The sequence below is a fragment of the Gopherus flavomarginatus genome, chromosome 1 (genome assembly GCF_025201925.1).
Source record: "Gopherus flavomarginatus isolate rGopFla2 chromosome 1, rGopFla2.mat.asm, whole genome shotgun sequence".
Lineage (NCBI taxonomy): Eukaryota > Metazoa > Chordata > Testudines > Testudinidae > Gopherus > Gopherus flavomarginatus.
The window spans coordinates 56561011-56588883 of NC_066617.1; the positions used below are offsets into that span (position 1 = coordinate 56561011).

Here is a 27873-nt window from a genome sequence, read left to right on the forward strand (position 1 = left end):
TGGGTAACCTCCACATACAAAGAGGAATAGATGATGGGTTTCACAGTAGCAGAACCACTGTTGCACCACACACAGTGCACACTTTTGGCTCCAGGTATGCTGTATCTCCACACATTGTGCAATGAAACTGTTCTAGGTACTGCAGTCAGGACCCACCACACACAAGGAGGAAGAGCAAAGGATTTGCCTCTTTGTGAAAAGCAGAAGAAAGAGAATAGCATTGGAGGAAATAAACAGTATATTGGAAGCTGATCATGAGAGTCTTAGCATGTACCACCCCCTTCAAAAAGTAATATGAAAGCAAAAGAGAAAACATAGTTCTATCAATTTATAGTAGCACTAAGCTATCTGCTTCAGCTGATAAAAAGTGAAAAATACAGAGGAGTTTGAAGAGAGTACTACTCACTCCAGCACCCTGGAGTCAATCTGAGAATATGTAACTATTCTTAGAGACTCCTCTGTGTGATAAACAGCTTAAGCACCTTAGATGTAGGAACAAAGTCTCTGCCTCTGAAAGAATGAGTGAAATCAAACTAGTAAGTCTGCACTCCTAGAGCATTTTAAAAATGATTTTCTGCTACTGGCAAGCAGCCAGCTTCTCTTGGCCATCTCAATGGATGTTAAGAGGAAAACACACAGGAGAGAGTAGAGTGCAGGCATCTTAATCACTGCATACATACAGCAGTGAGTGTGAAGACACAGAATTTAGTTATTCATGTATAATTTCCATAGTGTCAGGATGTTTGGAAAGAAGGAGAATCCCCACCCTAACTCAGGCACCATAAAATGCACCCTAGAAGCAAACAATATATCCTAACTGTGCATGTGCCCATTGTTCTGAGACTGTTATATACGATAATGCTGATTGACTTGCATGTTGTTAGAGCTGTTCGGGAAAAATGGGATAAAAATCACATTTTTCTCTATATTTTGTCACTTTGAAATTATGTGATCAACTTTACTTATTATAGACTGTTGACATTGGATGAAAACTAAAATAATATCAGATTGATACCTGGCATTTACACTTTTAACATGCAAAACTATTTATAGAAGAAAAAGCTAGGAGCAAGTATAAATCTACAAACTGAAGACAGTAGGTTTAGTCAAAAATAGGTCCATGGGGTTTCAATTATGACAGCTATTATTAATTCAACAAAGGCAACTCCATGCTTCATAACAGTTCTTGTGCTTCACTTATATTAAAGTAATTATGTTATCATCTATGGCATCCTGTTTTGCATATCTTTATGTTCATAACCTCAGGACATCTCTACTACTCAATCATTCGATATGAACTGTCCTACTTTGCAATTTATTTACAAGATAAAAAAAATCTTTTCATTTTTAAATCTAAATTAATTTTTAAAAAGATTTTTAAAATAGCCAGTATCGAGAATCTGCATATTTCCTATTAATGTATTTTTCATTTGTCACAATGTTTTATATTCAACATATAGTATCCTTCTAATTTATTATTAATCCTGAGAGGAGGTAATACAGAAGACACAACATACACTTTTCCCCAAGTTACATTTTCCAATAAATCTAGATTTGTACATTTTTAACATCATATGAGCAACATGGTATAATTGCATTTGAAATAAGTTAATATTTATTAATCAAGCTTTATGATCCAAATCCAGTATCTAATCCAAGTAGCTGGGCTGGACACTTGGGAGCCAAATATACACAAGAAAAGGGAAATGGCTCTGGAATGACTCTGGAGCTGTTCCAAGGCTATTATTGCGGTAATAGCCCTAGTATGGTCCTTACTCTAGTGAAAGGGAGAGTTGGATCTGAGTAGCAGAAATACGCCCAAGCCTACCTTTGCACCACCTAACCCCCTGTGTTCTGATGTTCTGGAGGCTACTGCAGAGCTGAGCTCTTCACTCATAGCAAATGTACATCTCCTCTCCTTCCAATCCTGCATTGCTCCTTATACTGGTTTCATGGCCAGAAACCCTTCTGTGACAGCTCAGCTAAAACAAATTCTTACATAAGGCATGTAAATAAGTTGAAGTATATATTTTAATTGCTTAAATGTTAGGTAAAATGTGCTACCTAGATAATTTTTATCATACTCAATCCTCTTTTCACTCACCCTTGAATGTATCATGCATTATCAAGCCCAAGTATTCATACATAATTTAATTCTATTTCCTAATCTGTCTTTAATATCAACAGTTAATTTACTGATTAACCATAATCTTATAATTTAATATGCTCTTAGGTTATTTTAACCAAATGTTAAAAATCGCAAAATTCATTGATTCAAAGTGTTGTTTTAATATTTAAGATGCCTATAATTTTAAGTAGTATCATAGGAACCTTAATTTCCTTTTGCATACATCCTTTTTTTCTTTTTAAATATATTGTTGCATTTTGGACACCATTACTTATTGAAAGGAGTCATTCATGTTCAGATACAGCCAGACTCTGCCATCCTTCCTTACAGTGAATAGAACCTTACTCTACAAATTGCCACACTGAGAGTAATGAGAATAAAGATGCTGGAATGTGGCCCATAATGTAGAGAATTTTCAGCCTCTCCGTAGTCTTAAACATTTAGTGATGTAAAATTATCCCAAGGACCTAGAGGGGAATTTTGTAAGTGAAACACACGTACATATTATGTAATATTGTACACACACAAACTACGTTAAAATAACATTATCAAGGTTGCAAAGCCAAGCACTAAAAAATCAGGAAATGCCAGTATTAAAGTTGCCAATGCAATCTTAATTCAACCTCCTTACTTATATGCATTATGATACAGTCTTTAACTGCATATCCACATACTATTTTCTTCCACAGGACTCCTCTTTCAGTACACAGAATGGATAGTGTTCAGTTAATGTGTGGCCCCATGCCTTACTTACTGCACGCCATTCAAACCATGTTCTGATGACAGAATTATCACTCTGCTCATGGGTTTTTTTTGTAGTACTCATCCCTATAGTATCCAAGGGCTTCACAAACCATTTATTTTCACAACACTCTTGTGAGATGTGATATTATTATCCCCATTTTACAGATGGGGAAATGAAAAATAGATTAAGGTCCAGAATGTCCATTTATTCTGGGTGCTGAATTTGAGACAGTTGGGACCTGATGATTCAGAGTATACAGCATTATGTAGCACTTTATATTTTCAAATCACAGCTCCCATTCACTTCAGATGTAGCTGTGAGTGCTTAGCATGTGTGCAAATTAAATCTAAGGTCTTACATCAGACACCAGGAAAATAAGGAACCCACAACTGGTGACCATTTGTAAAAAGTTTGATTTCCCAGTGACTTGCCCAGTATCACATAGGAACTCTGCATTAAAGTTGCATGGACAGCCTTAATTCTGGCATATCTTAACTGAGTGCTTGACTTTGCAATCTTAATACTGTTCTTTCAACATAATTGTGTGTACGTGTGTGTGCATATACAAATTTACTAAGTTTTTAATAAAGCTAATTGAAAAAAAAACAGTAATCACATCGACACCCAAGAATCAACAGGTTTGGGACCTTTAGATCTACTACATAGACCTCTGTCACTTGAGCTAATGGAGTAACAAATAGAAGTAGAAGATTGTCATCTTCCCTGTGGACGTACGTGAAGCTATTTTCAGACAGCAGAGGAATGGTGAAATAGGAAGTTTTGGCTCCCTTTCAAGCTCTGGAAGGGCTCGTTGACCCAGCTTTGCAGCTTTACCCTTTCTGCCTCATCCCCTCCAAACTGTAACCCCAACTTCCAGTCTCGAGCTTCACAGTCAGTCTCAGTCTCATTCTTATTGCACAGCCAGTCTCAGTTCCCTCCATCCTGTCTCATTGTCCATTCTTTCTCTCTTCCCCTAAACCCCATCTCTAATTGTCTGCCCCTCCTTTCTACCTACTTTCTCTGTTGGCTCTGGCTCACAGTCATAGTCTCCCTCCTTGCCCCCTCAAGAGATCCTTCTCTCCTCTCACCCACCTCCTTTCCCCAATTCTACTGTTTCCCAGTTCTGGTCTTCTATGCTAACTCCTCATTTGGTCTTTCTTTACCCCACCCACTGGCAAAAAAAACAAAACAAAAAAAAAACAACATTTTTCCCAGAGTCTGTATCAGGTGCATCTCTACCCCAATATAACGCTGTCCTCAGGAGCCAAAAAATCTTACCGTGTTATAGGTGAAACCGCGTCATATCGAACTTGCTTTGATCTGCCAAAGTGCGCAGCCTCACCCTGAATTTGTGTTATATCGGGTCATGTTATATCGGGGTAGAGGTGTAGTTGTATTAAATGCATCTTATCTAAATCCCATACAACTGCGAACACCCATATTTTGTTTGAAAGTGCACCTCAAATCTTATTTCCCATATCTATAAAATCCAGGCTTATACAATAGATCTGCACGATACTTGGTTTCTCGGTTTTACAAAACCATAGATCTGCAGTGTGACACAACTAGAAATTTTCGAACTCTGGGCATTACAATTTGGTAGAAAAATATTTTTGTTTGAATGTTATTCCTAGTAGTAGGAAGCATGACGGATAACATTTTAGTGTAGGTATGGACATACATACATATATATATATAAAACACACACACACACACACACACACACACACACACACACACACACACACACACACACACACACACACAATTTAAAGCAAAGAGAATGAAATATATTTATAAAATGAAAAAGTGTACAATGCATGCAAGTTCTGTTGATCAACTATATTAGAATTATTCTAAATAATTCATTATATGAAATAATTGCTAAGTACTGTAGCATTATTGGTATGTATGCAATGAAACAGGGCATTTCTAATGGCCATATCAACTAGTAAAAACTTCCCAGGTTGAAAAGATTTGGAAAATAGGAGGCCACAGAGGATGTTCTGATGACTTAAAAATAAGCATATCACAATCAACATTTTCAGAGACATACATAGAGTGCTTTTGTTGAAGTAGGAATAGATGTCATGGTTAAAAACCTTTTCCTAATAAAAATGTATTGCAATGTAAGAGAATTAGTTCAAAGGATTCTTTTGTAACTCTCCGTCACAAAGAATCTGTTTTATTATGATAGCTGCCATCCTGGCAATCAAGTGACAGATTTTACTGTGGGTTTTCAAATGTCTGTTCAATATAGCGCCTCCATTTTTTGAATGTTTTGAGTAGCCCACTGTGTAGCTACTGTTTGAAAAGTAACCTGTCACAGTGGGAGGTTGAAAGGGAATGGGCCTCCAGAAGCATTTAGTGCTTAATGGGTCTACTGCTGTAGTGAAGCAGTGTGCAGAAATAATTCTGATTAGGCTTGGTCAATCAAGCTACAAAATCAGACCTGTCCCTTTTCCATTCAGCTCTAAAATACAGAAAACAATTATTGTTTAAAATACAGTTTTTAGAAGTCCTTGCACTTTTAGTTAAAATACCATTTTTTTCTTAACATCATATGACTGATTCTTATACCTCTGGATACTATCATATGTAGAAGGGATCAAATGGTTAAACTCGGAGAGATTATTTCTTTCGTTTGTGATTTCACTTTAAAAGGAATGAGTAAAGCTATAAAATAGTAATTTTGAGAATTGAGTTTTGCATTTATTAAATGATATTAAATGGGAATAATGTTGTATCACATTTGTAGTGTAATAAATAGCTAATTATTTACAGTTTCATGTCAGATAGTACCGTTAAAAACTCTTGCACAGCCACTTATGTGTAATTAAAAAGGAATAACTTTGAATGATAGGATTTTTGCATAATCATCATGTTGTTTTAAAGATATCTATTTGGAAAAAGATAAACAAGACTTGGCGGTTAGCTTTTAATTTCCATTGTTAAAATGTTTTATATTTTTCAGCTAAATAAGTCAGCTTTAGTACTTGTGCAACGTATGTGCAGAGGGGGCACAGTTAAGATACTCTGTTAAGTTTAAGAGGTCATGTGACTGGTCATTGTTGAACCACACAATATGCTTTGAAGTAGATTATATTACATGTTAGTTGTGCTTTTGTGAAGAAAAGCATTATTCTGAACAGGTCTTGAGAGCTAAATGGGTTTCAGTGGAATTGATAAATAGTTATTGTTGCAAACAAACACTTAACTAATGTTGACAGGATTTTTAGATTTTTACTTGTAAAATAATAGCAAAAGCCATGAAGCTTTTAACTGAAAGTCTCTGCAGCTTGCATTGTTTGATGTTTCAGAAAACAGATGAATGGTATTTAAACCAACGTCTCAGATGTTCCACGTTTCTAAGGAATTATAAAGCTTGAAAAAGAATCACTGTTCTGTACCTATGTTTCCTCAAGGTAATTGCTTGAAAAGCAAAGGTGATTCAGGGATTCATGAGAAGTGACAAACCATGGCTGCCAACATTATGTATAGTGCAGTCAGCTTTTCTGAACTTTCTTAGTTTATTTTTCAGTATGGATAAATTTACTTCCCGGCACTGGAATCCCATTTGTCTTAAATAGAAGGCTTTGCAAGAATCCACATCTCAGGCATGGTGAACAGAAAATTGAGAGCTACTCCATTTGGCAATTCATACATCAGAATGCAAGGGCAAAGTGAAAGCAGGTCTCTGAGTTAAGAGAAGCAAATCACCATCAGTTGCTTAGGGGAAAATACTGGATGGGGGAAGATCTGGATGGAAGTGCTTGTTGACTGAACTGGTTTTAGTATTTATGTACTGTGTAAAAGCAGGAGGAGCTAGAGAGATTCTGTTTTTTTAGATAGAAAGTCAGTTACTGTTTAACCTTCCCTCCATCCGCCCCCAAGCAATGTACATCATTTTACATCATTTTAAAGGTTCAAGCAACTAAGCAGATTTTTGCTTGCTTTTAAATAAATACAGGGAACTGTTTAACCCCTATTGTATTGACACAAAGCCTGTGCTGATCACACAGAGAAGCCTGGGAGGTGCAAGCATAATGTGATTGGCTGTTTAAAACTGTCCTCTTTTTATACGTTTCTGCACACAGTCCAGCAACAGCAGGGTTCAGCAGCACACGGTTTTGTCAGCAGGATTACAACGTGAGGGAGGGAATTTTACCAACTTACCATTTTTTAATAAGAAAATGTAAAGAGGCAAATAATTACATCTGTAAGGTAATATTCTTCAGCTACCTTTTGTACACAATTTTGTTCCTCTTTGATCAATTTATTAAGATAGATTTGTGCATCTAGTACTGTATCAGCTTGTTTGGTTTATTAAAATATGAGAAATGTGAGGAAGTTGAGTTTATAGCTCTGAGGATGAGGTTAAAAATCTCTTTTGTGCAATTAGTTTTATATATTTGATTAAATGTTCTAGAAGTTGAAATCCACACCACTCTAACTTTGTTAAATTGTGTAGAATGGTTTGAACTGGTAGCATAGTGAAGCCTAGATATAATTAAATGCAGTGTGCTAGAAAGTCTTAGACTGATTTTAATGCTGATTTCTGGGAAAATAGATCCATTATTTTAACGCTTATATCATGTGGTATAGAACTGTTTCTGAAATATCATAAACTTGTTTATTTTTCTTAAAGAATTTTACAGTGCTGAAAGTTTACTTTCATGAAAAAAGTAAACTTTTTTTCCAGTTACAAATTTACCGTGTTAGTTTAAAATGAGTTTTTGGGGTATTCCCTGGTTATTATTCTTCCAGAATGAATATTTGAGGAGGATCTAAGTAACAGAGTACTATGTGTACACGAGAAGAAAAGGTGTTATCACTCACTGATTCTTCTGCTCCTGTTCCATTAAACAAGAGAGGAGCATGTTCACTCCTCTCTAAATACTGACATGTGACAGTTCTGTGATAAAAATGCCTATAACGACTGTTAGATTTTTGCATATAATCCTCTTTAGAAAATGCTTGGGAAAAAATTCCTGTCAGAAAAATGAATTTTGGTTTTCGAAATCTGAGACCACAATGTAGTCTAGGGTGCTGTATCTAGCCTAAGAAATCCTGCTGTATAAATATCTGTACTAGTATATCCCAGAGAAATATGATTTTACTCGCACACTCCAAAGCAGAGCAAAATATCTTTTAAAAAACAAATTAACAATTTTAGTCTGGCTCATGTTTACTGTACATTCAGATCCAGTTAAGCAAAGCTGAATGTCATATTTTAAGACCTTTTCCCCACTGATTGTATCTATGCCTTTTTCACATGCACTTAAATCAGCTGAGATCTTTGAATTTTTTTTCTTTCTCTGTATTTTGGAACTTTAAAAAAAGTTTGAGCTTTTGTGTGTGTGTGTGTGGGAGGGGGAATTGAAGAGGAATTGAAATAGATATACTGTGCTGTATCTTAGCACTGTAGATCAAATTGCTGTCAGCTGATACTAAAATAACTATGAAATGTCATTGAGTTTAACTGGGGTACTACATTCTCTGTCAGTTTCATTACAATCTAATTTATATTATAAAACCCCACTATAAATGGGTGCCAATCTAATTTTGAATTGCACTAAGTGATTAGTAAGTCTTTTGGTCAGCTCATCATATATATTTCACTTAAGTAAAAGCTACTCTTTATAACAGACTTTCATTTGTTGTAACAGTTTACAGTTTGGCTCCTCTGCTTGATCATAGTATGCCTACCTTTAAAGTCTGTAATATACCAAAAAGGACTGATTTGGTTATTATGTTACTGCATTATTTGCAAATAGACCACTGAAACTTTTAAAACATTTATATTTAAAAAGTCATCAACATCATAAACATCATAAAGTAGTATTAAACTCTATCACACTCCAGTGTTGCTCCATTTATAATTGAATGAGAAGCATACTCTGTGGTATCTGAGTGCCTTGAAAGTCCAGAAAGTCCAAGATATACACTGTAACATACTTAAAACCACCTTCACCAAACAAGGACACTCATTGTTTCCACCAGATAAGTAGATCGCATCATTGAATGGGCCCCCAAATACCCCTAGAGAACCAGCTTCAGTTCAGAAATAAAACCACCCATACTTGATGGGGACCCCATCCGCAAATAAATATTTCCTGAATTCCCACTTCTGGCCTTCAAACAACCCCCAACCTCTCCAAGCTCAACAGCAGATGCAAAGTGCCCTCAGAGTAGGCCACACCAACTCACAGCAGCACCAGACCCTGTACAAACTACAAACTTCAAAAACTGCAGACACATCTCCACTGCTACAGTGGCTAACCTCCTCCACAATACACCTTTCAAGATCCATGGGTCTTAAACAAGCCTATCACAACATGTGGTGTGCCTCATCCAGTGTACTAAATACCCCAGCAATAACTATCTGGGTGAAACCAGATAATCACTATGCTCTTGAATGAACTGTCACAGGGAAATGATAGAAGACAAAAACACCCTAACACCTGTGTGTGAACACTTTTTACAAAGCTATCCCTCTACATCTGACCTACCAGTCCTCATTCTCAAAAGAAACCTGCACAGTGCTTTCAAAAGATGAACCTGGGAGCTTAAATTCGTAAATCTGCTAAACATTAAAAATCATGGACTGAACAGAGACACTGGATTTACAATTTGTACCCCACTAACCCCCTCTATTTGTCCTATGACTGTAGAGGTGTTAACGAACCACTTTACCATAAATGGTCCCTTACAGTATGTGCTGATTGCTTATCCTAAACAATCTGTCCCACCTTGTGTTTTGCTGTGACTCTGAAAGCACCTTTCTCAGATCTGAAGAAGAGCTCTGGGAGGCATGAAAGCTGGTCTCTGTCGCCAACAGAAGTTGGTCCAATGAAAGATATTACCTCACCCACCTTGTCTGTCTTAAACAAAACTGATATTTGAGCTTTAGAATCTAGAGAGCCACTTTATTATTAAACTAAATTGTAGGGAGCTATAAACTAATTATGATTTGACATCCAACTCCTATCATCATGTTATAAGATGCTTATCTGGCCCTTTTGTGTAAGAGTATTTCTTCCTTGAAAGACTCCCTAAAAATTACATGTTCACAATTTGTAACTTTATATTAAATAAAAGAAAGTTTAACTGTAGCTTAGACAACAAATTCTGTGTTTAGGCTGTATGAGTCAGAGGCTAGCTCCTGTTTAAAGTCATGTATCTTGGTGAGTCATGCTTGGTGATCACTGATATAAGTAGCTGGGGCTTTAAGGGAAAATTAATATATTCGGAGTGCCAGCTATATTACTGAGAACATTAATGACAGTGAGTCTGAAGATGAAGGAGACTTGGAGAAGCAGAAAAAAATAACTAATATGCAACATTACTCCCTGTCATTTTCATCCATTTCTAAGTACCACCAAGGCTGGATTAAGGCAGAGACTTTAGAGGCTGCAGCCCAGAGTTCCGGCTCAAGGGGGGGCCCCGCAAAAATAAATCACAGGCAGCAATCCCCAACTCTGAGATGCTAAAACCCCTGTGGTGCAGTGGGGCGCTCAGATAGGCTGCCTGCATGCTGTGGCCCCACGCTGTTTTCGGAAGTGGCTGGCTGCTAGCACGTCTCTGCAGCCCCTAGTGGGAGGACGGGGAAGGCTTCTCTGTGCGCTGCCCTCACCGCCAGCACCATCTTCACTGCTCCCATTGTCCTCTTCCCCACCAGGAGCCGCAGAGATGTGCTAGCAGGCAGCCGCTTCCGGGAACAGAGTGGGACTGTGGCAGGCAGGCTGCCTGAGCCCTGCTGCACTGCCGGCCAGGAACAGCCTGTGGTAAGCACCTCACGGCAGAGTCTACACTCACACCGCCTCCTCCATCCCGATCTCCTGCCCCAGATCAGAATCCCCCTCCTGCACCAAACTACCTCCCAGGAAAAAGATTTGTATACAGGGGCCTACAAAATCTAATAGCCCTGGGCCCACAGGAGAGTTAATCCAGTCCTGAGTACCACAATAACAACAATTTTAAAATTTAAATATCTTAATAGAATCAACGTTAGCTATAGGCCTCAGGAAGTTAAATTATATTACTTTTTGATATTGTATGTTTTTCTTTATTATTAATGAAATGATCAGAGAATGGTTATACCAGGCTAGAGCATGTGCTGGTTAGTTGTAGTATATATTTATCTGCCTTATGTCATCATGAATTAACCAATTTACACAAAACACACCAAGAAGATGCCATTCATAATGAAGCGATGCTGTTCTACATTGAGATCAAAACAAACTGTAGCGGACAAACCTACGGAAGTATCAGCTATCACCTCAACCTGTTCTGAATTTGGACTAAAAAGAGAAGGTTTGATCCAACAGACCTCTTCTGGAGGGTCTTCTATTGTCCTGGCATGGGTGAAAAAGAAAGCTCAATAGAGGCAAAAAAATTTCTCACCCTTAAGGTGGATTAACTTTCCACTTCAGCTGTGGAATCGTTAGGCTAATGGACTGAAATAAATAGATTTTCCCATGTACTGGATTTGGTCATAATTACTTGAGAAGCTTAGTTTATCACTCAAAAATACAATAATATTTTAGATAAACTTCTGAGGATCTCCATAAAAAATGTTAGCATCTTGGAGCAAATGAAATCCTGATATCTTATTATTGGTTTTATTTACTGTTTATATTGTGAAAAGACTCAAAGACCCCAATTAGCATTAGGGTCTATTGTGCTCAGTATTGTTCTAAACAAAAAGAAAAACAGAGACAGTTCTTGCCCCAAAGAGCTTACAATCTAAAATGAGAGGGAGGGTAGAGGATTTAATACTTCTATCTATCCTCCCTCTCACCTCTCTTCAATTGAAATCAATGGGTGTTATGCACCTAGATGCTTTTGAAAATACCACTGCGCACTTATAAATGTTTAAGTGTCTGAATCCTGACACTTTCCCTTAGACACTTTTGGCTCCCCTTTAAAAATAATAAATTGAGGAATGTGGGGTAGTTACAGGAGAAGGTGAGTAAGTAGGACTGAGGGAGTGCAAGAAGGGAAAGAACACAGGGGCACAGATTGGATGGGGAATGGAGAGAGGAAAGAGATATGAGGAGGAGGAGGTGGAGGGCAGGAAGCGTGAAACCAGCACAGGAGGAGCTGAGATGAGGAGAAATAGGAGGATGTTGCAGCAAGCAGCCAAGCAACAGATCAAAAATCATATCCAGAGTGCAAACTGCAAAAAGCAGCCTTCTGGGAGATGGTAAAAGGCCACAGATCTGAGTCTCTCCACTGCTGCTGTTACTGCTTTCAACTCCAGGTGTTGCTTGAAAAGTTTCTGCTACTGCTGAGGACTGGCTCTCCCCTGGGAGGTTCTGCTGTACTTTCACCAGCCCATGTAAATGGGTAAAGTGAGGAGAATAAAGTTATCCCAGAGGGAGGAGTTCTCACACTGAATTCCAAGTTAGAGGATGAGTTAACACACAAACCATGCTTTTTTTCTAAAGGTCTAATGCATACATTTCAGCAGGGCCGGCTCTAGACATTTCGCTGCCTCAAGCACGGCTGCACGCCGCGGGGGGCACTCTGCCACTTGCCGGTCCCGCGGCTCCGGTGGACCTCCCGCAGGCGTCCCTGTGGAGGGTCCGCTGGTGCCACGGCTCTGGTGAACCTCCCGCAGGCGTGCCTGCGGATGCTTCACTGGAGCTGCGGGACCAGCAGACCCTTCACAGGCACGCCTGCGGAAGGTCCACTGCAGAGCGCCCTCCGCGGCATGCCACCCCAAGCACGCACTTGGCGCGCTGGGGCCTGGAGCCGGCCCTGCATTTCAGCAATAGTGGCCAGTGTAGGGCCCAATCGTGCAAACCCTAAGGTATTTGAGTAGTCTTTCTGAAGTCAGTAGGACTATGTGCACTAGTAAATATATGCACTTGCATATGTATTTGTAGAATTACCACCTTTGTACATTAAATTGACACATACTTGCTGAGTACTTTTCTTTTGCCTTATTCATAAGCATCTGGTGTTGGCCACTGACAGAGACATGATACTGAACTAGACAGGCCAGTGGTCTGATTGGATGTGGCAGTTCTTCTTCTAGTGCTGGTCCCTATATGTAATTCCACTGTGGGTATGTGTATGCTCCATGGAGCTGAGACTGGAGATTTCTAGCAAGTAGTGTCCATTATTCTGCACCTGCATAGTTCTCCTCATGTTCCATACTGAAGGTATAAGGGGTGATACAGACCGATCCCTCTCCAGGTCCTTCTTACTGCTTCATGGCGCTGACTGCTGAGTCATCGTCCCCTGGTGTCTGGAACTGATCCTCTTCAGCGTATTGTCCTGTAAATATTTATAACTTTTATGTTGTTATCATTAGATGGATAGTTAGAATCCCCATGCTGGGGAATTTTCCAGTCCTTTGGCATGAGTCTGAGATTATGCCCAGATTCCCAGACTTTAAAAATTGTGTCTCCTCCTCCTCTTCCTTTCTGGTCAGCAGTGACCACCAGCACTGCTCAGAAAAACTCCTATCTCCGATAAGTGCAGTATACGTAGCTCTTTTCCCAGCTGAATGCAGCAGGTATGAGACCTCTGACTTTGGAGGCGCCTAATGGAGTGTACCATGAGGTCTCAGTTGGATCCAGGCCAGGGAGACCTCCCCTCTCCCCCAGTACATCAGTTTGAGACATCAAGAAGTACACCTCCTAGTCCAGTGTCCAATTCAGGAAAAGATATGGCCAGGGGTGGCTCTAGACATTTCGCCGCCCCAAGCAAGGCGGCATGCCACGGGAGGCTCTCTGCCGGTCGCCGGTTCCTCGGCTCCGGTGGACCTCCCACAGGCATGCCTGCGGAGGGTCTGCTGGTCCCTTCGGCTCCACCGAAGCCACACAGGACCAGTGGACCATCTGCAGGCACTCCTGCGGGAGGTCCACCGGAGCCGCCTGCCGCCCTCTTGGTGACCACTTGGCGTGCTGGGGTCTGGAGCCGCCCCTGGGTGCGGCTAGAGTGAAGGACCCTTCGTCTGGGCCTTCTCATGGGAGTAAGAGGCACTCTCATAGACATAACAGTAGAGCCTCTTCTAGATCTTCTAAGAGAACTCCTCAACTCTGTCCAGGTTAGGTAACTCTTCATGCCCAGGAAACAAGGACTTGGGTCCTCCTGAGCCTCGTGATCATGATTAGAAGTCTCATAAGCGCAAGGTGTCAGGGGCCAGTCCAGCTAGGACCTGCTGCTGGCCTGTTCCTTGACTAGCTTTGCTGTAGGCAACCACTGATCGTGGCTGCATTGCTTTGGAACTGACAAAATAGCCATGGACCCTGATTGGCTGCTGGTGTAGCAGCCCTGCTTATAAGCCTAGCCTACATAGCAGATCAGCTGCAGCTCGCTCAACAGTACCACAGTCATAGCTGCATTTGCACTTGTTCCAGCCCTGTTACAATCTGCTTCCACTTCCTGCTCTGCTCTGCTCAAGTCCCTGTTCCCCTCTACCTTCTGGCTTTGATCCTCTGGCTTACAACTCGGGTTGACCCTCTGATTCTGACATTTGGCTTCTGTCTCTCGAATACTGATCCTTGGCTCTGCCTGTGCCTATGAGTTTGGTTGAACCCTTCAGCTCTGGCATTCAGCTTCTGTACTGACCCTTGGCTAATTCCTGAACTCTTGCAACCCTGGACCTGGTTATAGCGAGTAGGCTGAACTCCCATTTCAACCACTAGGCCTGACGACTTATGACCCAGTCGGCTACAGTTTGAGCAGCCTAATACAAAAACTAGCAGCCCACCTCATCAGCATGGACCCTACTCGGACCAATTTTTCTCTGGTGGAGCTGATGGAGGCCATACAGAGGGCACAGATGTCTACTATGTAGGTGCAGAATGAGGCCCTACAAGCCCAAGCAGCTTCACTGGCAACCCTGACTCTGGCCTCTTGGGAGCTGAAGGTCTCACTCCCAGATAACTTTAGTGGTAATCATGGTCAGTTCTGAGGTTTCCTAAAGCAGTGCCTGTTCCTCTCCTTGCTATTGTTCTCCACTGATCAGGTTTGAGTAGGGATCATCATAAGTCTGCTCATTGAGGAGGACTTGGCTAGGAAGGCCCCTTCCTGGGCCTGTTGGAGCAGTTCATTCAGGCCATGTCGGTTATCCTCAGTGACCCCTCCACTGCACCTAAACCACTGAAGCCATCCTGCGAACACTAAGGCAAGAGTATCAGTCAGCTGCCCAATATGATGCTGAATTCCATCATATCTCCTGTGACACCAAGTGGAATGAGGCTGTGCGGCATCATCAGTTTTGGATTGGGGGTGAATGATGATATAAAAGACAAGCTGGCTCAGGCTGAGTCTCTGACCAATCCCGACGACCTCATTGACCTACGTATCAGAATTGATTACCTCCTTACTGTGCGATGCCATGAACGTGACCCTGATGATGCCCTAGCTTTTGACTCCATCAGCTGCACACCATACTCCAGGACGTGTGAATCGATCAAGCCTGTCAATTCCTGTCTGAGGCTGAGAAGCACCGACATCAAACTTTAGGCCTGCACCTGTATTGTGGGGGCAGTAGACGCTTCGCCTAGTGATGCCCTGCAAAGGTCATACCAGTTTCAGCATTGGGAAACATCGAGCCCCAGCCCCAATAAGGGGGGCTGGTCTGGTCTGGTCCTCCCCCCTTCAGAGACTCTTGACTTCCACAAGCCTCTGTCAGGATGGCAGCAACTACAAATCCACCTTTGATGCATCTCTGACTGCCATTGCAGCGTCTACTCCCAACAAGCCCAGCAGTCCACCTAGAGGCTCTGGTCTACTCGGGGACCTCAGCTAATTTTATAGACTAGGATGTGGCTAAGACCAGAGGATCCCTGCCATGCGTAAGAATTCCCCAGATCTGGCAGAAAGCATTGATGGGTTGCTCCTAGCTTTGGGGCTGGTCACCCACTATACCACCCCCGTAGAGGTCATTACCCTCCAGGAGCATCAGGATACCCTTCAGTTCCAGTTATTTCAGACTCCCTACTCTCTGATCATCCTGGGAATGCCCTGGTTTGCTGTCCATAACCCCTGTAGCTGTTGGCAAAAAGGGACATTCTGTGTTTGCTCCCTGTACTGCCAGTGATTCTGACATGTTGAGGCCAAAGAGAGAACTGGTATCCTCATGCCATTGTTTGGGAAATCCCTGCTGCCAGGAAGGGCCCCATGGGAGTTGGGTGTGCCCCTGACTTTCCTGACTGCCATTATCAAAATGCCTCGCAAGCACCACAACCTTGCAGATGTATTTGACTAGGGAAATGTAGACTACCTGCCCTTGCACTGCAAATACAACTGCCCAATTGACCTTCAGCCAGGTACCAAAATTCCCTTAGGTCTCATGTACACCCTTATCGAAACAGAGCTCCAGGTCCTTTGCATCTGCCTGCAGGAGAATCTCCAGAAGGGGTTTATTCAGCCATCCAACTTTCAAACAGGGACCCCAGTTTTCCTTGTTAAAAAGGATGATTCCCTGTGGGCCATCCATTAACTGCCACACCCTCAGTAATGTGATAATTTGGAACCATTAGGCACTTCCCTTTGTTCATGAATTCCTAGACTAATTATTCTGTGCCTGAATTTTTACAAAGTTTGATTTCCGCAAAGTAGGTATGAGAAGGAGAGGAATGGAAAACCACTTTCTGCACCAGTGTGGACACTTTAAATACCTGTAAAAACAGCAAGAGTCCTGTGGCACCTTGTAGACTAACAGAAGTTTTGGAGCATGAGCTTTTGTGGGTGAATACCCACTTCGTTGGATGCATGTGAGGTTCCCTATTTTTTCAAGCAACCAAGCACAACAGAACCAGCACATATGGAGTGTCTTAGAAGGATTTCCCTAAAACTGCCTGTATGCCAAGTCAGAGAACTGCCACTTCAACTGAGACACAATAGAGTTTCTTGGCTACATCATCTCCCCATTACCAACTGGGAAGCACACAGGGACAACCTAGGGGTTCAGTGTTCTTTTTGAGGCTTCACCAATTTCTATAGGTGGTTCATCAAGGCTTTCTCCAGGGTGGTCACCCCAATCACAGCCTTCCTGTAAAAGAGAACTTGTTTTTCTTGGTCCCCAGACAAGCAAGCAGCTTTGAGCACCTAAGCAGAAATTCCTCTATGTGTAGAAGTGGTCAGTCTGTGGAGAACTGATGTATCATCAGCCACATCACTGTCTCAGCAATGTACCTCTCAAGATCCCAGAATTTAGTGCCAGACAGCCTCAGCAGGCATTTTGCCACAGACCATGAATGGGAATTACGCAGTTCAGTAGTCAACATCATTTCATTCAGTGGGAAATCCCTACAAGAGACCTGTTTGCCTCCCAGACAAACTGGAAGTGCTGCATATACTGTTACAGGGGAGCTCAGGGCCAAGTGTCCAGTGGCGATGCTATCCTGCTTCCTTGGACAGACTGCCTAAACTATGTCTTTCCTTCTATCCCACTTCATTGAGTATTGCAGAAGATTTGACAGCGCAGAGCATGAGCCATTCTCATTGCACCAAGATGGCCCAGGCAGTTCTCGGTTCTTCTGCACATGTCTGCCTGACTGTCAATCAGCATTCATTCCTTCCCAGGCCTCTTAACTCGAGAGAACAGCAAGATCAGACATCGCAATCTGGAAATTCATCACATCACAACTTGGTATGTGGACATGTTGGACCTGGAATGTTCTTGTTCCCAGAATGTGCTGGCTGTTTTTACTCATAGTAGAAAGGACTCCACAAGAAAATGTTACCTTGCTAAGTGGAAGCACTCTCTATCTGGGCCAAGTGGCGCTTTGAATATCTCTTGAGTCAATGGGTATCCCTAATATCTTAAATTACTTCCTTATCCTTAAGGAGTTGGGCCTTTCTCTTAGCTCTGTACAGGTGCACCCAACTGCAGTCAGCACATGTCACCCTCCATCACATGGCCACTATGTCTTTATTCACCCAATCACCTCCAGATTCTTAAAGGGCTGAATTAGAGCGTTCCCACCAGTAATGAAACCACCCCTCAATGGGAGCTTAATTTAGTGGTTTCAATACTCATCAAGCCACCCTTTGAACCTCTGGCTATCTGTTTGATGTTTCACCTGTCTATGAAAGTTCCCTTCCTTGTTGCCATCAGCTCACCCAGACAGATAGTGAGCTGGGTCAGCAGTGGTGGGCAACCTGTGGTCCATGGCCTGCTAGGGTAATCCACTGGGAGGCTGCGAGACACTTTGTTTAGATTGGCCATCCACAGGCATGGCCGCCTGCAGCTCCCAGTGGCTGCAGTTTGCTGTTCCTGGCCAGTGTGAGCTGTGGGAAGCGGTGCGGCCCTGCGGACGGTCAGTGTAAACAAACTGTCTCGCGGCCCACCAACAGATTACCCCTGACGGGCCCCAGGTTGCCCACCACTGCCCTAGTGTCAAACCCTGATTGCACTATATTTAGAGTCTCACTGTGACACCACCTGAAATTCATCCCTAAAGTAATTTTGGAATTCCACATAAATTGGCCTGCCCACTTACCTGAGTTATTTCCAAAGCCCCACACCTCCGGTGTAGAAAGAAAACTTTGTTGCCTTGACGTGAGATGAGCTTTGGTCTCTTACCTACAAATCAAACAGTCACTTATGTTGTTCCTGGCCATACTACAATGAATCCAAGGGCAAGCTGTTTCCTCTCAGAAGATCTCCAAGTGAATTTCTGGTTGCTTCCTACCTTATCAACTGGCATAGATTCTTCTATGCCACAAGGCACAGAAGGGATAGCCTCACCGGCACAAGGGATAGCCTCACCGTATGAGAGCACAGCAGCGTCAGTAGCATCACTCCAAGAAGTACCTCTGCTTGACATTTGGAAGGCAGCAGCATGGAGTTTCAGCCACACATTTGTGTGACATTACACCAGGGATAGGCAACCTATGGCACATGTGCCGAAGGTGGCACATGAGCTGATTTTCAGTGGCAGTCACACTGCTCAGGTCCAGGGGTCTCTGCATTTTAATTTAATTTTAAATGAAGTGTCTTAAACCTTTTAAAAATCTTATTTACTTTACATACAACAAAAGTTCAGTTATATATTCTAGACTTATAGAAAGGGACCTTCTAAAATGTTAAAATGTATGACTGGCACACAAAACCTTAAATTAGAGTGAATAAATGAAGACTTGGCACACCACTTCTGAAAGGTTGCCGACCCCTTGGTCCAAGACTCTTCCACTGACATATCATTTGGGATGGGTGTTCTGCAAGCAGCCATACTGCTTGCATACTTTCATCCTCCTCTCTTAATAGTGTTTGCAAGTAACCCACAGTGGAATACACATAGGGGCCAGCACTCAGGAGGGAAAGGGAAATTACTTACCCTGTGTAAGCGGAGTTCTTTGAGATGTGTGATACTTATCTGTATTCTACTACCTGCTCTCCTTCCCCTCTGCTTTGGATTATCTCTCATTCATAGTAAGAGGACGAAATGGAGAGGCATCGGCCTACATTGCCCCCTATACCCTTGGTACAGAGCACAAGAGGAGCAGCTGCTCAGACATAGACCTGTGGACACTACTTACTAGCAATCTCTGGTTTCAGGCACATGGAGTACATGCATACCCACCGTGGAATACACATAGGGAACACACATCTTGAAGAACTCCACTTCTTCCTCGATTGCTTGCAAATGTCCATTCAAATGTAGATGTGTGCCTGCCTCGAGCATAGTTGCCGGATTTTTTTCCCTTAGTGGTATCTGTTGGGTTGACTCCAGTGCCCCCTGGTGCCACATGCTCATAGCGCTAGTACAGGGGGCCCCACGGAGACCACGCCCCTTCAGTTCTGAAAGCAGCGCAGGAGTAAAGGTGGCAATATCTTGACCCCCATATAGTAACCTTGCGACCCCCACCCCCACGACCCACTTTTGTTGAGACCCCCAGTTTGAGAAAACTCTGGTTCTTCTTCGAGTGATTGCTCATATGCATTCCAGTCAAGTGTGCGCGCGCTGCATGCACGTTCGTCAGAAGACTTTTTTACCCTAGCAACACTCGGTGGGTCGGCTGGGCGCCCCCTGGAGTGGTGCTGCTATGGCACTGGATATATACCCCAGCCGACCCGGCCACCCTTCAGTTCTTTCTTACCGCCTATGTCAGTCGTTGGAACAGTGGAGTGCGGCTTAGCTGACCTCCACCTTCCCTAGTTACTCGTAGTTTCTTGTTGTTATCGTGTACATAGTTATTGTTCTTGTAGATATAGATAGATTTAGTTGTAAGTTCTTACATTAATAGTATAGTTAGTTTAGTACTACTTAGTGGGGTTCGGGAAGCAGCCCCTTCCCCACACCCAGTGCCGGAGCTCATGCCCGGCTCACTGGGTTTTAAACTGTGCTCGGCCTGTCACAGGCCGACGCCAACAGGAGACCCACATGACTCCTGTTTGAAGTGCCTCGGGGAATCGTACTTAACAGCTAAGTGCCCTATTTGCAAAGCTTTCAAGCCGTGAACTAAAAAGAAGCGGGACATCAGACTAAAACAGCTCCTCATGGAGGTGGCCTTGACACTGCCACCTTTGACACCGAGCGCCAGTCAGTCGGTGAGCAGAGGCACTCCTATGGCACCGGATCGCACTGGTACGCCTAAAGACTCTCGGCACCGGCCGCCACTGGCACCGAAGTTGACTACATGTTGCTCCCTCTCCCCGAGGTCGAAGAAGGCCAAGACTCCTGCTGCTTTGGCACTGCCCACGCCGCAGCCAGAGAGTGCGCCCAGTTCGGACCGCCTGGCACCGATATCCACCGCGGCACTGACTAAACCGGCACCTTTGATTCCAGTCCCACAAGGGCCGTTGAGTCCGGCGCCTAATAGCTCCCCAGCGCGTGCTGCGGTAGAGTTCACCATGCCATCCACGCCAGAGGCGTACTCAGCGGCGAGAGACTTAATCGCCTTAACGGACTCGGCACTGCCTCTACCCCTGGCACTTCCGGTGAGGGTAATCCAATCTCGGGGCAAGCCAACCCTGCCTAGACCACCGTCTGTCAGCTCAGCGAACAGGCACCGCTCAAGATCGCGGTCCCACAGACGCTCCAGGTTGAGACGACGCTCCCGCTCTTGACACCGCTCGCAGTCCCGGCACCGTTCTCCTACACGGCACCAGTCAGACTCACGGCACCGGTCGGACTCCCGCTCTCCTCCTCACTATCCGCGGCACCGCTCCAGTTCTCGGCGCTAATCTAGGCACCGTACCTCTCGGAGCCATTCACACCGCAGGGACTTGAGATCTCAGTCGACCTCCCGGCACCGGTCTGGTCGCAGGTCCCGATCTCGATCCCGGTACCGCTATGAATACCGGCACCAGTCCCCGTTAAAGAAGGGAGCGAGGTCCGTCGGAACCTCAGCCCAAGGTTTCTCTGCTCCTCCATGGCCATCCAGGCAGACGTCGGTGTCCTCTCACGCGGACAGTTATTACGACCAGGAGCGAGATACAGATGTGCCTACCGGGGTCTTCCAGGAGGTCCAGTCTCAGGACCCAGGACCTCACCAGTGGTCCTTTTGGACACCCTGGGCATACCATCAGGCCCAGGGTGCTCCATTGCTCCAGACCCACTCCGCTTCCTCAGAGCATCGAGCTCCTGAGGCCACCATTAGCCGTCCCCCTCCAGCTGGGACAGAGGAGCAGATAACCCATCCACCAGGTTCCCCGGTACCGCTGGAGCAGGAACCAACCCAGGAGCAAGAGGCCATCCAGGACCCCCTCATCCCCGGCGTATCATCCTCTTCCTCCCCAGATGAGGCGGTGGCAGGGACCTCATCATCAGGGCCCCCGCCGACAGACCTCAGAGCCCATCAGGACCTCCTTAGGAGGGTGGTGCTCAACATCGGTCTTCCCGTAGAGGAAGTCCCGGAGGTCGAGGACCCAGTTGTCAGCATCCTGTCGGCAGATACCCCCACTAGGGTGGCTTTGCCTTTCATCAAGACCATCCAGGCCACTGCTGACACCTTATGGCAGTCCCCAGCCTCCATTCCCTCTGCGGCAAAGGGAGTTGAGAGGAAATACATGGTACCCTCTCGGGGGTACGAATACCTATACGTTCATCCTCCTCCCTCCTCATTAGTTGTCCAGTCGGTCAACGAGAGGGAACACCACGGTCAACAGGCGCCAGCCCTCAAATCAAAGGAGGCTAGGCGGATGGACCTACTAGGCCGCAAGATATATTCGGCAGGTGCCCTTCAGCTCCGGGTAGCCAACCAGCAGGCTCTCCTGAGCCGTTATAACTACAACACCTGGGTGGAGGTGGGTAGATTCACAGAACTTCTACCCCCGGACTCTCGCCAGGAATTTGCCACATTCCTTGAAGAAGGGAAGAAGGTAGCTAGAACCTCCCTCCAGGCTTCTCTCGATGCGGCCGACTCGGCAGCCAGAACTCTGGCCTCAGGTATCACCATGAGGCGTATCTCATGGCTACAGGTCTCCAACCTGCCACCTGAGCTCCAGTACACCATCCAGGACTTACCGTTTGATGGCAAGGGTCTGTTCTCTGAAAAGACTGACCCCAGGTTGCAAAGTTTAAAGGACAACAGGGTCATCATGCGCTCGTTGGGCATGCATATGCCTGTGACCCAACGCAGACCTTTCTGGCCCCAACACCACCGGCCGTACTTTGTACCCCGGCACAGACAAGACTTCAACAGAAGGCGCGGGTGGGGTGGCTGTAGACGCCAGTCCGGAGACCAAGGGGGTCAAAACCACGGCCCCCCAAAAGCACCTCCGGGGCCTAAGTCTACCTTTTGAAGGTACACACGAGGACGGTGTACCAGTTTTAGGACAGGATCCTTTTTCTCCCTTGTCCAACCACCTCTCCTACTTCCTCCCGGCGTGGTCCCAATTGACCTCAGACATCTGGGTCCTACGGACGGTGAAGCAAGGATACCACTTCCAATTTGTTTCAACCCCACCTTCCTACCCCCCAACCCAGTCCCTCTTCAGGGACCCCTCTCACGAGCAAGTCCTCTTACAAGAGGTGCAGTCTCTCCTCGCTGCAGGAGCAATAGAGGAGGTACCACCAGATGAGAAGGGAAAAGGGTTTTACTCTAGCTACTTTCTAATCCCCAAGTCCAAGGGAGGCCTCAGGCCCATCCTGGACCTGCAAGGCCTCAACAAGTTTATGGTCAAGTTGAAGTTCCGCATGGTCTCCCTGGGGACTATTATCCCGTCCTTGGATCCTGGAGACTGGTATGCCGCCCTCGAGATGAAGGACGCGTACTTCCATATCACCATCTTCCCTCCACACAGGAGGTATCTTCGCTTTGTAGCCAGTCACCGGCACTTCCAATTCACGATCCTCCCCTTCGGCCTCTCTACAGCCCCAAGGGTGTTTACGAAGTGTTTGGCCGTTGTCGCCGCCCACCTCCGCCTGCAGCAGATACATGTATTCCCGTATCTGGATGACTGGCTCATCAAGGGAACCTCCCGAACTCAGGTCAGACAGCACGTGAACATAATCACGGACCTATTCTCCCGATTGGGGCTGCTCCTCAACGCGGAAAAGTCCACACTGGTTCCCACACAAAGGCTGGATTTCATAGGGACAACCCTGGACTGCACTCGAGCCAGAGCCTACCTACCTCAGCCACGTTTCCAGACGATCACGGCGATCATTCGAGGTCTGCAGAACTCCCTGATCACCTCGGCTCGCACATGTCTTGGCCTACTAGGCCACATGGCTGCCTGCACTTATGTGACCAAATATGCCAGGCTCCGCCTCTGGCCCCTTCAAACATGGCTCAGCTCGGTCTACCACCCGGGCAGGGACCCAATAGACATTCTGGTGACCATTCCCCCGAGCACCTTACGCTCCCTCGCCTGGTGGCTGACTCCCTCCCTGATGTGTGCAGGGCTACCGTTCCAGCCCTCGCTGTCCCTAACGACAGATGCGTCATCTCTCAGTTGGGGGGCTTACCTCGGTCACCTTCGTACCCAGAGCCTTTGGGCATCACAGGAGCTGATGCTCCACATAAATGTCCGGGAGCTGAGAGCAGTCCGCCTCGCATGCTAGGCGTTCCAGCAACATCATCATGGCCATTGTGTCTCAGTGTTTACAGACAACACAATGGCCATGTATTATATCAACAAACAGGGAGGGACTCGCTCTTCTCCTCTGTGTCAAGAGGCCATTCGACTCTGAGACTTCTGCATAGCCCACTCAATAGACCTGCTAGTGTCCTTTCTCCCAGGGGTTCGGAACCCTCTGGCGGATCAGCTGAGCAGATCCTTCCTCTGTCACGAATGGTCAATAAGACCAGATGTTATTCATTCGATCTTCCAGAGGTGAGGTTTTCCCCTCATAGACCTGTTCACCTCTAGCACGAACAGGAAATGCCAAGCATTCTTCTCCTTCCAGGGTCTTTCACCGGGATCGATCACGGACTCATTCCTCCTGTCGTGGGAGCACCACCTGCTCTATGCCTTCCCACCGTTCCCTCTGGTTCACAAGGTCCAAATAAAACTCCGCAGGGACAGAGCGCATCTAATCCTGATCGCACCAGCGTGGCCCAGACAGCACTGGTACACCACACTGCTCAACCTGTCTATGGACAACCCGGTTACCCTACCACTCCTTCCAGACCTCATAACGCAGGACCACGGCAGTCTTCACCACCCAGACCTGCAGGCTCTTCACCTCACGGCATGGCTCCTGCATGGCTGAACAGATCGGAGTTACGCTGTTCCGCTCCGGTACAGCATGTCCTCCTAAGCAGCAGAAAGCCTTCCACTCGGTCAACGTACCTGGCCAAGTGGAAACGTTTCTCCTGCTGGTGTGCAACGCAGGATGTTACTCCTTCTGAGGTCTTGATCCCCGCTGTTTTAGACTACCTCTGATCCCTTAAACAACAGGGCCTGGCGATATCTTCTCTGAGGGTGCACTTGGTGGTTATCTCCACATTTCATCCCGGAGAAAGTGGCCGCTCCGTGTTTTCCCACCCCTTAGTTACTAGATTTCTTAAGGGCCTGGAGCGCCTCTACCTCCGAATACGTCGCCCTACCCCCACCTGAGACCTCAACTTAGTCCTAAGCAGACTTATGCATGCACCTTTTGAGCCATTGGCGACTTGCTCACTCCTGTACCTGTCGTGGAAGACAGTCTTCCTGGTGGCCATTACATTGGCCAGAAGGGTCTCCGAACTTCGAGCGCTTACGGTGGACCTTCCATATACTGTCTTCCACAAGGACAAGTTACAGTTGCAACCTCATTCGGCGTTCCTCCCTAAGGTAGTGTCGGCTTTCCATACCAACCAAGACATCTTCCTCCCAGTCTTCTTCCTGAAGCCTCACTCTTCTCGACAGGAGCAGCAGTTGAACTCCTTAGATGTCCGTAGGGCACTCGCTTTTTATATCGAGTGGACAAAGCCCTTCCGGAAATCCCGCCAACTGTTCGTGGCACTCGCTGAACAGATGAGAGGTCTACCCATCTCCTCCCCGAGGATCTCCTCTTGGGTAACGGCATGCATACGCACGTGCTATGACCTGGCTCACGTCCCCTCGGGCCATCTCACGGCGCATTCTGCCAGAGCTCAGGCTTCATCAGCCACCTTCTTGGCACACATGCCTGTCCAGGAGATACGTCGCGCAGCGACCTTGTCATCGGTCCACACCTTTGCTTCGCACTATGCTCTGGTCCAACAGTCTAGAGATGATGCAGCCTTTGGCTCAGTGGTTCTGCACACTGCCACATCTCACTCTGACCCCTCCGCCTAGGTAAGGCTTGGGAATCACCTGATCGGAATGCATATGAGCAATCACTCGAAGAAGAAAAGACAGTTACTCACCTTTGTAACTGTTGTTCTTCGAGATGTGTTGCTCATATCCATTCCAAACCCACCCTCTTTCCCCACTGTCGGAGTAGCCGGCAAGAAGGAACTGAAGGGTGGCCGGGTCAGCTGGGATATATATCCGGTGCCATAGTGGCGCCACTCCAGGGGGCACCCAGCCAACCTGCCGAGTGTTGCTAGGGTAAAAAAGTCTTCCAACGAACATGCATGCAGCGTGCACAGACCTACTGGAATGGATATGAGCAACACATCTCAAAGAACAACAGTTACAAAGGTGAGTAACCGTCTTTTTCTCCTGTGAAATCCGTATAGTATAGGGTAAAAGTACACAAAAGACCAGATTTCACTGGGGAGACCAGATTTCATTGTTCGTGGCACATTTTTTATGGCTATGAATTTGGTAGGCCCCTATTCATGGCTGAATCCTGAAGAGCAAGCTTGCTCGGAGGAGGTTCATAGAGTTCTACTGGGCAGTAGAAAACCCTCCACAAGCACAACTTACCTGGCAAAGTGGAAATGATTCTCCCTTACACAGTCTTCCTTGAAAATTATTTTGGTGTATCTTCTGCTCTTGAAACAGCAAGATCTGGCCCTTTCTTCAGTCAAGGTCTCCTGGCAGCCATTTCAGCTTTCTATCCTAAGGTCAACAACAGTTTGGTCTTTTTGCACAAAATGGTAATCTGTTTTCTCAAAGGCCTGGAGAGGGTGTTCCCTCAAGTAAAGGAACCAATCATCCTTGGGACCTAAAGCTTGTCCTATCAAAGCTGATGTTCCCACCCTTTGAGCCGCTAGCGACATGCTCACTGTTGCACCTCTCCTGGAAAGTGGTCTTTTTAGTGGCCATCACTTCAGCCAGGAAAGTTTTGGAGATCCGAGCCCTCATGTCAGAACCCCTGTATACAATCTTCTCAAAGATAAAGTACTGCTGCTCCTGCATCCAAAGTTCCTCCCGAAAGTGGTTTCACAATTCCAGTGCAGCCAAGCAATTTTTCTACCAGTATTCTGCCCTAAGCCTCATGCAGCTACCCTACCCTAAACAACAGAGTCTGCACTCCATGGATGTTAGATGGGCCCTGGTCTTTTATATTCAAAGGATGAAACCATTCCACAGATCGGCTCAGCTGTTCATAGCAATAGCTGAGAGAATGAAGAGGCTCTTCATCTCTGCCCAGAGATGTGTTGAACATGTCCTTTCCAAGACCTGCCCACAGTCCCCTCACTCAGAGGACTGGTAAGAAGAAACTGATGGGGTGCTCCAGACAGTTCCAGCTGAATTTAAGTCCTTGCTATAATATTATAAAACAGCATTTCTGTAATCATATTCTTTCTTACAAAACAATCTAGTTGTATATGATATATTTGAAAGTCTTCTTTTGAGTTTTTTAATAAACGCCATGTCACTCACCCTGACTCAATTATTCATTTACGCTACAATTGCTCCATAGAATTTTGAAATCAAACATCAGGTTTTAATTTACATGTTTAATTTACACCCTAGGGTGTAATCCTGGCCCCACTGAAATCACTGGGAGTTTTACCATTGATTTTAGTGAGGTGAGGATGTCTCCCTCGGTCACTAACATCCTTACACAATTAATACTGGCAACTCTTATTCCTTTTAATGTAGGTTTTAATTCTCAAACTGCAAGAAATGCTATACCAAATATCATTGGTATTAGTTCCAAGTTTCTTCTTGCTTCCCTGTTTCTCTTGAACATCCCAAAACTAATTCAAATATCAAGTATTGTTATGTAGCTGTTTCAAAGATGATCCCATGGCATAATTTACTTGGATCTTCAAGCTTTTGATTAGCTCTCTTATAAGAGACTATTAAGGAAAAAATGAATAACCACACAGTAAAAGGCTAATTCTTCTTATGGATTATAAGTGAGTTCATCAGAAGGGTTCTAGAAGACTCCTAGCAAACAGTTGATTTTCAAAGTAGATGGAAGTTAATAGTGACCTAACCAAAGGATTAACACTTTGACCTTTTTCCGCATCAGTTCAGAAATTCAGCAGTTTGATATACTCTTGTTTCATTCCTGTTTCTTTTCTCACAATTAAATGTGAAAAACCAAAATGAATTAAAATGGATTACAATACATACAAGGCTGTAGACCATAGTTAGTTTAAAATATGATTGTGTGGGAAAACAGAAATTGTTTGTGCAAGATTAAGAAGAAAGCCTCAAAACTGGTCTGTGAAGCTGCATGTGTTTGGCATGCACAAAATGAACATTTATTTA

At 44.9% G+C, this 27873-nt stretch overlaps 1 protein-coding gene across 25 annotated transcripts in view; it reads left to right on the forward strand.

Annotated features, from left to right (window-relative positions):
• Positions 1 to 27873, forward strand: part of NRCAM (neuronal cell adhesion molecule) — a 364115-nt gene that overhangs the window by 132482 nt on the left and 203760 nt on the right. Inside the window, exons 1-2 of one of the 25 annotated variants that reach the window (XM_050936053.1) lie at positions 6982 to 7097; positions 10555 to 10660. The exons of 23 other annotated variants lie outside the window; for them this stretch is intronic. The gene's annotated coding sequence lies outside the window, so the exon portion shown is untranslated. Of the gene's footprint in view, positions 1 to 6981; positions 7098 to 10554; positions 10661 to 27873 lie in introns of those variants that run through there. One more of the 25 variants, XM_050936051.1, reaches the window with a different exon arrangement.